The sequence below is a fragment of the Carassius auratus genome, chromosome 30 (assembly GCF_003368295.1).
Source record: "Carassius auratus strain Wakin chromosome 30, ASM336829v1, whole genome shotgun sequence".
Taxonomy (NCBI): Eukaryota; Metazoa; Chordata; class Actinopteri; order Cypriniformes; family Cyprinidae; genus Carassius; species Carassius auratus.
The window spans coordinates 26,293,085-26,305,623 of NC_039272.1; positions in this window are offsets into that span (position 1 = coordinate 26,293,085).

Genomic DNA, 12,539 nt, shown 5'->3' on the forward strand with positions numbered 1-12,539 from the left:
CTTGCTCTCAGGACACAAACCGGTTCAGCTGCTGTCTGATAATACTGCCTTTACTCAGCTAGAAAGAATTTGAGTCACCTTGTAAGGCACGCTGAGTAGTTCAGAAGTAAAATGAGTTGAAAACAATTGCTTACAGAGATAAATGTGATTTTATGTATCAAAAAATATATTGATCATCGTGTCTTAACATATACAGACATCCAAAACATTTTGGTTGGCATATTTTATCATATTTACAATAGTCGGGCTCACAGTCTCATGGCCAAAAATAACCTGTCAACGACCCATTGTATTTAATCTAACTACCATAATATTGCTTATAATCACATAATATAGTACTAAAAGGGTTTTATGTTGCACTAAATAATCCCTTTGGCAATCCTAGACACATTGTGTCAGCGGTGTGTCTACAGTAACCAGAAAAGCTCGTTCAATAGAAACTCTGTTGGCACAACACTCGTCCTGTACTAAAAGCTGACAGTGTCCTTTTTTGGATCCCTTCCTCAAGTTTCAGTCACCTGTGTTTGACGGCATGTCAGGGTGTGGCTCAAAAACCTAAAGAAACTTGGAGAAGTCCACCTGGACATATTTTCAAGAGAGCCCACCGCTGAGTGCACCAATAAAACCTGTTTTACCTCATTATACATTTATAGAAACACTCCATTAACAACAAAAACAACAACATTAGTCGAATAACTTTAACATTAGTTATTTTAAGTAAGTGTATGGGAACAATTGGGTGATGCCAAAATGAAGAAGAGTATCTGAGCATGCCATTGATGGAGGCAAATAAAGGTAAGGCTGCAATCCAGCTGAACTTAACTGTGCCAATTTAACTAAACAATGATGTAATCCAAATGTAAATATTTCATATAATAGGTTTCGGTGCGGTCACAGAAGGTCAGGTCTTGTTTTGTCCAAACCGCAGTATGATCTCCAAGTTCATGTAATAGCAAAATCCAGCCATTTTAGAACTGTATAGCATTTGGCTTCCAAAATTTGAGAGGTGGAATGGTGGTTCCCAATGGTAAACCCATAATCCTTTGCTTCACAGGGTAAATCTAGTCTCACTTCTTCCTCCGGCAGCAACAGGCGTAGCAGCGTCCCACCTGCTCCTCGCTCTCCCTCACCGTGTAAGCCGGAGGGGGGTTCTGGCTGCCGTTCCTGGCCTGTCCGTAAACTGGTACACTTGAGGTGTTGTTCTCGCCTGGGGTCTTGAAGCTGCTGTAGGGGTTTAAGGCAGAGTTGCGGTTGTTGTAGGTGCTCTCCAAGGCCATTGGGTTCATGATGATGGTGCTGGAATCAGCCGGATCCCGCAGTTTGGCACGAGGGATGGTGACATCACCATAGGGGTTCTCAAGAGAGATGTTCATGGTGTCAGGCTGGAGAAAGCAAGTCAAAAACGAATAATCAAGAGCCTCGGTTTCAGTCTGTTAAAACGGTTGAAACATAACTGGTCCCAAATATCAGATTTTTCTTGAATATTCCTGGGGAAAGAAAATTTATTTCTTTGTTTTAACTTTTGCACAGCAAATAAGAGATTGTATGACAAAAACACATTATACAACAAAACCCATTCAAACTAAGAGTTCGGTTCTGTTTATTAAAAGCCCACTGCAGTTGTGTGATCTCCCACTTTATATGCCTGAGCTCTTCAAAGACAGGTGACTGTTGTTCTGAAAATGATTCCTATCCTTAATGTGTGAAAGGGCCTTTAGTTATGGTTCTACAACCATAAGAACACACTGGGTGTGTATTCACGGGATGTGTGTGTGCACTTTGGATGGGTTAAATGCAGAGCACTAATTCTGAGTATGGCTCACATATTTGGCTGTATGTCACATCACTTTCACACTTTACAATTTGATTGGCTGAGCAGATATCCAGATAGTTATGGGGATTCAGTGACGTTTTCTGCAGGTCTACATCAAATACACCAGTAGGTGGCGACAAGTCTTTCTGTCATTATGAGCGTGTCATTGAATCGTTCAAAGACATGGATAATTCATGAACAAAACAAGTGACTGGCAGCAATTCGGAATGAAACACCGTTCTTAGTGTTTTTTCATTAAAATAAAAAGTATGACAGAAATAGAGCACAACGGTGGAAAGCCAATTTTAGTTCTTTTTTTCCCCCATTTTTCCATTGAATCGTTCACCGAACCGATTCTTTCAAACACATCAGCTGATTCAATCATGAACGTCACTACTGTGTTTTGCTCGGAGACGCAACAACTGATTTTCGCTTGAAATCTTTACTGGCTGTGCAGAAAATGACAAAATATTTGGCAAAATTTTAACTTAAGTTAAAGTTATTCAATTTAAACTTATTGCTTTTTGTACAGATGTAGCCTATAAAATAAACCAATATCACAGTCCCACGCTGTTTGTGCTCTGAATAACAGCAGGCCAGTGATTAACGTTATATCTGCGGCCTCGTAACGTCACTTTGATGCTCGGACAACAGCACGATTTCAAATCGGATATTGCTTGAATTAAGTTTTAATTTAGTATTTGTGTAACTTTAAGAATTATATAAATGCTTAGTTGTTACTACAACTGTTTTAATGCTTAATTTTTAAATTATATCCTAAGCCCCTATTGTAAATAAGATATTACAAGATTCTTATAACCATTCCCCCCCTCTCCTTGTAAAAAAGTAAAAACAAATAACAATTAACTTTTCCTGTGTCAGTGATTATTTAAATACAGAGAAACTGCTTACCGGCAGAGGCCTGGGGGCGATTTGTTTGGTGGGAATCAGTTTTCACAGCTGCACGCTGTTTCTGCTGTGACTTCTGTTCTTCCGTGTTTCCGAAATAAGGTGAGACAAACCTGAGCCACCAGGCTGGAGGGAAAAGGAGGCGGTGGCAATCCAGCTGACCGTGAGTCTTGTTTAAACATGGCAGTGTGTATGTAACCCCACCCTTGGGTGTTCATGTTGTGTGTGTGAGGGGGGGTGGGTTAATGAGAGTTCAGGAATGCTAATGTTAAAATTACTATATTAATATTACAGTACGACGACTTGTTCCAGACAAGATACAGTAAATAAAAAGAAGAAGAAAAAAATTCATCAAACGGACGCCTGATAAAGCTACTTTGCCCTGTGGATGCTGTTGTGTAAGGTGGTTATGCTTTCTGCAAACATCCCAGTTTGGCTGGGCCTGAGAGGAGCACACAGACTCTTGTCCACAGCCTTGTTTTAACTTTGTTAAACATTAACAGAATTTACTTTTTAAACTACTTCTGAATGGGAAAGTAAAAGGGTGCTGCAGTTTTAAATGCTGAGAGAGAATTAAAAGGTGTCTGGGTTTGGTTTTTGTTGAAAGAGAAACCTATTACAAAAACTTGACGTCATTAAATTTCGTTCAGTCTTGAGCTAATTGTAATGCAATAAAAGTAGTGAAAACATATGTATGGGTACTGTCCTGCAGTGTGACATGCTCTGCTTCATATAAAACTATTTACCAACGTTTTTGTAATTCTTTTGTTATTTGCAGCTTTTATGAACTCATATTAATTTAAGAGGAACATTTCTACCTTTAAAGGGTTCACTTCGAATTGAAAATCAATTTCTCATCCTCATGTTACATTAAACCCATTAGACTTTTATTCATCTTCAAATGACATATTATATATTTTTATTGTAACCATAGTTTCTGTCTCTATTAAAAGTCCATGCAACCAAAACTTTGACTCTTCAAAAAAGTTTATCATCAAATGTATTTGATATGTTCTATGTACAGCGTATGCATTCTGGACAATGTAAATAAAAGTATAAATTACATCTGATTAAACCTTGGTTGGTGTGTTTTTTAAATCAAATGTTTGGTTGCATAGACTTTCGATGGTGGTTCAGCAAACTTTGAAACTAATTTTGAAATAACATGAAGGTACGTAATGATGAAAATATTTTCACTTTGTGTGAACTATCTATCTGTCTATCTAGATAGATAGATAGATAGATAGATAGATAGATAGATAGATACACACATTAGCATTAGATTAAATTGTATTAGATAGCAAAATATCAAATCAAATGGTGTTTATTTAAAGAAGTTTTAATCACAAAAACGGACACACTGTTGAAAATGAAAAGTATTGTGAGTGTGACCTTGTGGTTGTCAAACATTAGTGGATGATGTTTATAGTTAAAGTGATGAACTACACCTGCGTCCAGCTGTCTGAAATCACTGACAGATCAGATGAAAAACATAATTGTAAAAATGTCTCTGGGAAGTGAATTCTGGGGGGGAAATATTACTTGCTTTGATATTTAATGCAATGGCTTTATAATGTTATTGACCTACAGTATGTTTTAATTTTGAACTAAAATCTTAAATCTCAACCTAAACATGTGTGTGTGTGTGTGTATGTATATATATATATATATATATATATATATATATATATATATATATATATATATATATAAATAACTACCCATGCACCTATTTCCAAGAATTTCTTTTGTTTGTAGGTGATTCATTTTGTTTGTAGTTACACTTTTACCATGATTTCCTGTTCAGTTGCAATGCTTAGTAATTCTTTGACCAGATTGTGTTCTGTAAGCATAGATCGTCCTGATGGAATGGCGTCATTGGGCGTTCAATGACAAAACACAATATCAATGCACACATACAGGTTCCAACACATTCTTTTCAAGGCCTGAGAATGAGGACATTGTTGACTAGTGAGCTAAAAATGGTGTTGCTGGGAGTTTTAAGGTGCATCTGAAATTTTTGTGGAGGTGGCAGGCCCATCCGGACTGAACCAGCTGACATACACACGTGAAATCCACCCCACCCACGTTTGATCTCATTTGATGATTGAAGTTAGAAGAATTATAAACAAGGCCGTGTCTGACCAGGTTCTGTTTTCAGAGGTTAAAGTGGTTTGAAAAGAGTTCAAGAGGCACTTCAGACCTCTTCAATCAAAGGTAGCCCCAGTGACAGCCAACACAAACATCAGCAACAAAGAACTAGATAGTTAGACCAAAACAGAAGAAACTATCAATAGCATCTATGACTCTGTTTTTGCGCCTCATGGTGCAGCTAACAGCACAAACAACGCTATTGTTAAAAGAGCAAAAAATAAATTAATAAATAAAACATTGCAGAAAAACAAAGACAGTGTTGAAAATCATGTACTCCTGAGAAACAAATATCTTCTATTCTTAGAAACATAACTACATCTATATATTTTTAGCATATTGCTGTTTGGTTGCCAGTGATTGTGGGAGGTTGATATGCAGTTGCTGTTTTTGTTCGGTTTCATGTTATGGGTGGCTCCTAGGGGGTTTCTATGCAGTTGCAAAAGTGTTTTCATAAGGAGTTGGGCGGTCTCAAAAATTGCCCCTACCATTAAATAGGGCACAATTTAGTGGACATTAGCGAAGGCACTCATTCAGTCCCATAATGCACTGCAATAACGAGTGTACAACTGATGTACACACATTGGCTAGTGCAGGGGTAAGCAAGTTGGGTCCTAGAGAGCCGCAGTCCTGCACAGTTCAGCTCCAACCCTGAAAAAACCCCTCACCTGCCTGTACCTTAGTAATCCTGAGTGGATTGATAAGCTTGTTCAGGTGTGTTTGATTAAGGTTGAAGCTGAACTCTGCAGGTCTGCGGCTCTCTAGGACCGAACTTGCCTACCCGCGTACCACCAGTGTATGCCCATTATGCATTGCGAGGGTCATGCCGAAAAAATTCCCACATCTTCCCAGAACACGTTTTGAGTTATTTTTTAACACGTTGCAGTGTGGTTGCTAGGTTGTTGTGGGTGACTGTAAAAATGTTGCTATGTCCGACTGCTAAGGTGTGCATTGCTTTTACTGCATTACTGTGGGTTTACTGTGTGTCTTATTCTCTTATTCAGTGTAAGTCTATGGGATTTCCATTCACACATTTTATCACCCACCAGGTCAGAATTTGAAATTGCATCACTTAGAAGCACACCTCTCTTCAACAAGTTTTCTCATGTTTTCTGATCTCATGTCAACAATCATTTTCTCATGATCATTGCAGAGATGATATAGCATTAGCATCACCAAAAATCCTTTTAACATTAGATTCTAAAGACTAAATGGCTCATGACTTCAAAGACATAAGCAGTTGGGCCATTTAGTCATGTGACACAATGTGGAAACTCTCGTGGTTTTATGATTCGATTCAAATCCTGTGGCAGTGACCCAAAAGAAAACAGGAACTGATCAGAGACTGGTTCCATAGTCAAACATGCAAGTGACCGGATTACATTCCACACTAAGTGAATCATTGTCTTACTTTCTGTGTCATTCTCTTTCTCTCTTTCTCATTCAGTGGGTTTCAGTGGCTTGGGTGTTACATTTTTTATATTAGTGATGGTACTGTAAGTCCATCTGAAGTCTTTGAGAATAGGACGCCACTTGTAAAAGCAGAGCAAAAAGCAGCTCTCCCAAAACAAACAGCGGTAAATTAAACAAATCAACAAGGAAATAGAAAACAACTTGATCCTTACTGAAACTAAGTCAAATTCTTTTCTCACACTCACAAAAACGAGTTCCTCAACACGTGGTATCTTACATAATTTTTGACATATGTTTCCCAGGTTATGACTCTGCGGTGACTTGCTCCTCAAATGAGCCTAAATGCAGTTCTCAGACCATTTAAAGCCTGTGGTTATTAAATAGTATCCATTATAATCAAAGGACACACCCAGCTGGCAGAGGCTGGTATCTCAGGTTCGTGAGAGAATCAAATATCTACCACAGCACTTCAGTTTAGACTCGCTGGGGGTCACTGAGTCACCGCAGTATCCAGTTGTATCAGGAGACAGATCACGTGATCATTGTCTCCACCGCTGTTGGTACTAGTCGTTGCATAAGGCATTGCATTGTTGCATTATTTGCATAACATTTTACAAATTGTCCCCATATGGCACATTTGCTGTGAACTTGTGGTTTTGAGGTCCTTGCTTGTGCGTGTCTGTGAAGCCCACGGGACAACAGGGTGTGCGATTTATCATTTTATGATTCAGAAGGCTACTCACAATGTAAGCTCCTTCAGTTATTTCTAGACCTGTAACAGTCATTAATACAATCTTGTAAAAAAATAAATAATTGCAAATGTGTTTAAAATAAATATTAATTTTAAAGTATTTTATTTATTTTAATCAAATAAATCATGGACAACTGGAAAAGTCAAGGCCTTTGAATATAATTATATAGTTGTAATTGTAGTAGAATGTAGTTGTGTAAAGTATGAGGTGATGGAGTCAAAATGGTTGAGAACCACTGGTAACATTGCTTCACCACAATTTGAGCTTGGAGGAGGACTGCAAGGGTCGAAAGCAGCATTTGGCCAAAAGAGTGTGTGCATGGGGTTAACCCCAAAATTCATTAATTACTCACCTCACCTCACAAGTCTTTTGTTCATTTTCAAAACACAGATTAAAGTATTTTTGATTAAATCCGAGAGCTTTCTGTCCCTGCATAGACCGCTTCGCAACTACCATTTTCAAGGCCCAGAAAGGTAGTAAGGACATCATTAAAAGAGTTTATATCAGAGAATCAGCTGTTATTTTATGAATCTACAAGGAGTGCAAGAAAACAAAAATAATGACTTCAACACACATTCATGAAAGTAGCACATGTAGATGCTTGTGATGCTGCCGATGACGTGGAATCCCGATGTGCTGTGCCTTGTTTGCAAGCAGAGCAACAAAAAAGCATGCGTCATGGTACTGTTGTAAAAGTGTGTAGAAGGCTGACACACAAAAAAAAGAAGATATTGTTGAATAAAGTTATTTTTATTTATTTATTTTTTCGCACACAAAAGACAGAATTCTATGTTTTGGCGGAACTATTCTTTTAAGGTTTGAGTGGTTAACATGAGCCCATTAGCTCCTTCTAGTAGGTTTAATGGAACTTCATTGAATGACGCACTGCGACTTGTCACTTCCGGTTCTTTTGATTGAAATGAAATCTGGTACAAAGGAGCTATGTTGCCCATTACAGTTTGGTCCAGGGCATCAGAAGCTCTGTCTTGCAGCAGATTTGTGAGTGCAAACATAGGATTTCCTGGAACTGTTTTCCTTTGCACTTTTTATAAGCTCTTTGTGAATTAGCTGGTAAAAATACCACCATATATACAAGCATTTAATGAGCATTTAGCCCAGCACACAGCAGTTTTGGATATTTAGTAAGTTACCAAAATACACATCATTAAAGCTTTCCAGTCTGCGCGTGAACATATCCTTATGTCTTTTGTTATGTGTCTTTAGGTTTCTTGTTAAAAATGACAGTGTGGACGCTGAGTGAACCAAGGACTAAATGTATAATTTTCGGTAACACTTTAGAATAAGGTTCCATTAGTTAATGTTAGTTAACTACTTTCGTTAACATGAACTAAGCAAGAACAATCCTTCTACAGCATTTATAAGTCTTAGTTCATGTTAATTTCAACATTTACTAATGCATTATTTAAATCAAAAGTTGTGCTTGTTAACATTAGTTAATGCACTGTGAATTACCATGAACTAACAATGAATAACTGTATTTTCATTAACTAACATTAATGAAGATGAATAAATACAGTAATAAATGTATTATTCATTGTTTGTTCATGTTAATTAATACATTAACTAACATTAACTAATGGAACCTTATTCTAAAGTGTTACCTAATTTTCTTCTTGAGTCCAGACAAAAGGACCAAGGGAACTGAACTACGTGTAAGAGTAAGTGTAAACACTCTTACACATCGATTTAACTTTTTTTTCTCTCTCTCTCAACAATCCAGTTTTGACCAGGTTTGAAAAATACAGCAAAATGCAGTCAGTGTGAACACTACTTTAGTCTCATGTGTATTTATCTACAGGAAATAGATTTATGAACTCTGTTAAAATGTTTAAGAGACATTGTAAATATTTAGGGTAGCCAGAGTCCTCTGAGGACGGTATTCAGTAATTGTTTTTCCTTATCCACTACAAGTCCAAATAAACTAAAGAGATCTCATTTTAAAAAGCAGGTCCTCACCTTTTACTGTGTTTACAATGTCATGGGATTTGCATATGTCATAATTTCTTACCGCAACACAACCCTACACGCGAGATAATGATCAAGAGTTCATGGGAAAGTTGAGATCTGTGTGGTGTCCACAAAGGTGAGTTCCCATGCAAAGACAAACTACACCGAACACACAGATACATGCACACACTAAACAAAGGATTGATAGGACCAATGACGTCTGATTGCCCTCATTGTGCCAGCAGAAGGACATTGTAAACTTGGATTTCTTCGTCCACATTGCCAACATGTGAAATCAGAGACTGACAAATATGCTGCAGCAACCAAAACCGCTATTCTGGAGGAAATACTCCATCCCATACTTCTCTTTTGTGACTGATTAATAATATAACTTCACCATTTAGAGATGGCAAAGCAAAAGAAATCATAAATGTTTAGTGAGTTACAGTTGACCGCCATGAAGAAGATTTGCTCTGTGCTGTCATCTGCTGGTGTAAAGTGTAGGATGCAGTACATTACTGTAAGATATTCGTTTTCAACCTTCTTGACTCCTAAAGGGATACTCCACCATGTCTTTCCAAATCCGTAAAAGCTTACTTCATCTTCAGAACACACTTTAAGATGTTTTGGATGAAAACCGGGAGGCTTGTGACTGTCCCATAGACTACCAAGTAAATTACACCGTCAAGGTCCAGAAAAGTATCAAAACCATCTTCAGAATAGTCCATCTGCCATCAGTGGTTCAACCTTAATGTTATGAAGCAACGAGAATACTTTCTGTATGTGAATAAAACAAAAATAATGACTATTCAACAATTCCTCTCCTCAGTGTCTCTCTGCATCAGCGTAGTGCCATTTTGGAGAATACGAGCTGAACACAAGCAGCTTACGCTCTTCTGTATCAGCCGTGCCACAAGGATACACTGTTTTTTTTCAAATCGTAATCGCATCGTGTCGCGGCTGACAGAGAAAAGTGTACCCTGTAATAATTTATCCATGTGTCTGTTTGTGTGAAGCCAGAGGGCTTTAATGTTTTCTTCCCAGCATTCTTAAAAATCTGTTTTTATATTTTTCACATTAAGAAGTCATACCGGATTGGAACAACATGATGGTGAGTTTTGATGATGACAATTTTTCTTTTTCTAATTTTATCTAATTGTTTTCTATTTATTTGTAATGAAAAAATTACCCTCTTAAAACTAGCCTTCTTTTTCTGTTCTTTTTTTTTTTTAAATGGCCCCTCTTACACTAGCATTGTCTATTCTTTTTTTCAATCAATCAATCAATCACCTTTATTTATATAGTGCTTTAAACAAAATACATTGCGTCAAAGCACTGAACAACATTCATTTGGAAAACAGTGTCTCAATAATGCAAAATGATAGTTAAAGGCAGTTCATCATTGAATTCAGTTGTCATCTCTGTTCAGTTGAAATAGTGTCTGTTTTAATTTGCAATCAAGTCAATGATATCGCTGTAGATGAAGTGACCCCAACTAAGCAAGCCAGAGGCGACAGCGGCAAGGAACCGAAACTCCATCGGTGACAGAATGGAGAAAAAAACCTTGGGAGAAACCAGGCTCAGTTGGGGGGCCAGTTCTCCTCTGACCAGACTGAACCAGTAGTTCAATTCCAGGCTGCAGCAAAGTCAGATTGTGCAGAAGAATCATCTGTTTCCTGTGTTCTTGTCCTGGTGCTCCTCTGAGACAAGGTCTTTACAGGGGATCTGTATCTGGGGCTCTAGTTGTCCTGGTCTCCGCTGTCTTTCAGGGCAGTAGAGGTCCTTTCTAGGTGCTGATCCATCATCTGGTCTGGATACGTACTGGATCCGGGTGACTGCAGTGACCCTCTGATCTGGACACAGACTGGATCTGGTGGACACGGTGACCTCGGAACAAGAGAGAAACAGACAAATATTAGCGTAGATGCCATTCTTCTAATGATGTAGAAAGTACGGTGTTATGTGAAGTGTTCCGGTTCCAGTTTACCTAATTAATGCAGCCTAAAAATCCTTTAACGGATTTGGATATAAAAAGCATATTAGTATGTTATGTGTATGCCAGGTTAAAGAGATGGGTCTTTAATCTAGATTTAAACTGCAAGAGTGTGTCTGCCTCCCGAACAATGTTAGGTAGGTTATTCCAGAGTTTAGGCGCCAAATAGGAAAAGGATCTGCCGCCCGCAGTTGATTTTGATATTCTAGGTATTATCAAATTGCCTGAGTTTTGAGAACGTAGCGGACGTAGAGGAGTATAATGTAAAAGGAGCTCATTCAAATACTGAGGTGCTAAACCATTCAGGGCTTTATAAGTAATAAGCAATATTTTAAAATCTATACGATGTTTGATAGGGAGCCAGTGCAGTGTGGACAGGACCGGGCTAATATGGTCATACTTCCTGGTTCTAGTAAGAACTCTTGCTGCTGCATTTTGGACTAGCTGTAGTTTGTTTACCAAGCGTGCAGAACAACCACCCAATAAAGCATTACAATAATCTAACCTTGAAGTCATAAATGCATGGATTAACATTTCTGCATTTGACATTGAGAGCATAGGCCGTAATTTAGATATATTTTTGAGATGGAAAAATGCAGTTTTACAAATGCTAGAAACGTGGCTTTCTAAGGAAAGATTGCGATCAAGTAGCACACCTAGGTTCCTAACTGATGACGAAGAATTGACAGAGCAACCATCAAGTCTTAGACAGTGTTCTAGGTTATTACAAGTAGAGTTTTTAGGCCCTATGATTAACACCTCTGTTTTTTCTGAATTTAGCAGTAAGAAATTACTCGTCATCCAATTTTTTATATCGACTATACAATCCATTAGTTTTTCAAATTGGTGTGTTTCACCGGGCTGCGAGGAAATATAGAGCTGCGTATCATCAGCATAACAGTGAAAGCTAACACCATGTTTCCTGATGATATCTCCCAAGGGTAACATATAAAGCGTGAAGAGTAGCGGCCCTAGAACTGAGCCTTGAGGTACTCCATACTGCACTTGTGATCGATATGATACATCTTCATTCACTGCTACGAACTGATGGCGGTCATATAAGTACGATTTAAACCATGCTAATGCACTTCCACTGATGCCAACAAAGTGTTCAAGTCTATGCAAAAGAATGTTGTGGTCAATTGTGTCAAACGCAGCACTAAGATCCAATAAAACTAATAGAGAGATACACCCACGATCAGATGATAAGAGCAGATCATTTGTAACTCTAAGGAGAGCAGTTTCAGTACTATGATACGGTCTAAATCCTGACTGGAAATCCTCACATATACCATTTTTCTCTAAGAAGGAATATAATTGTGAGGATACCACCTTTTCTAGTATCTTGGACAGAAAAGGGAGATTCGAGATTGGTCTATAATTAACTAGTTCTCTGGGGTCAAGTTGTGGCTTTTTTATGAGAGGCTTAATAACAGCCAGTTTGAAGGTTTTGGGGACATATCCTAATGACAATGAGGAATTAATAATAGTCAGAAGAGGACCTATGACTTCTGGAAGCACCTCTTTTAAGAGCTTAGAT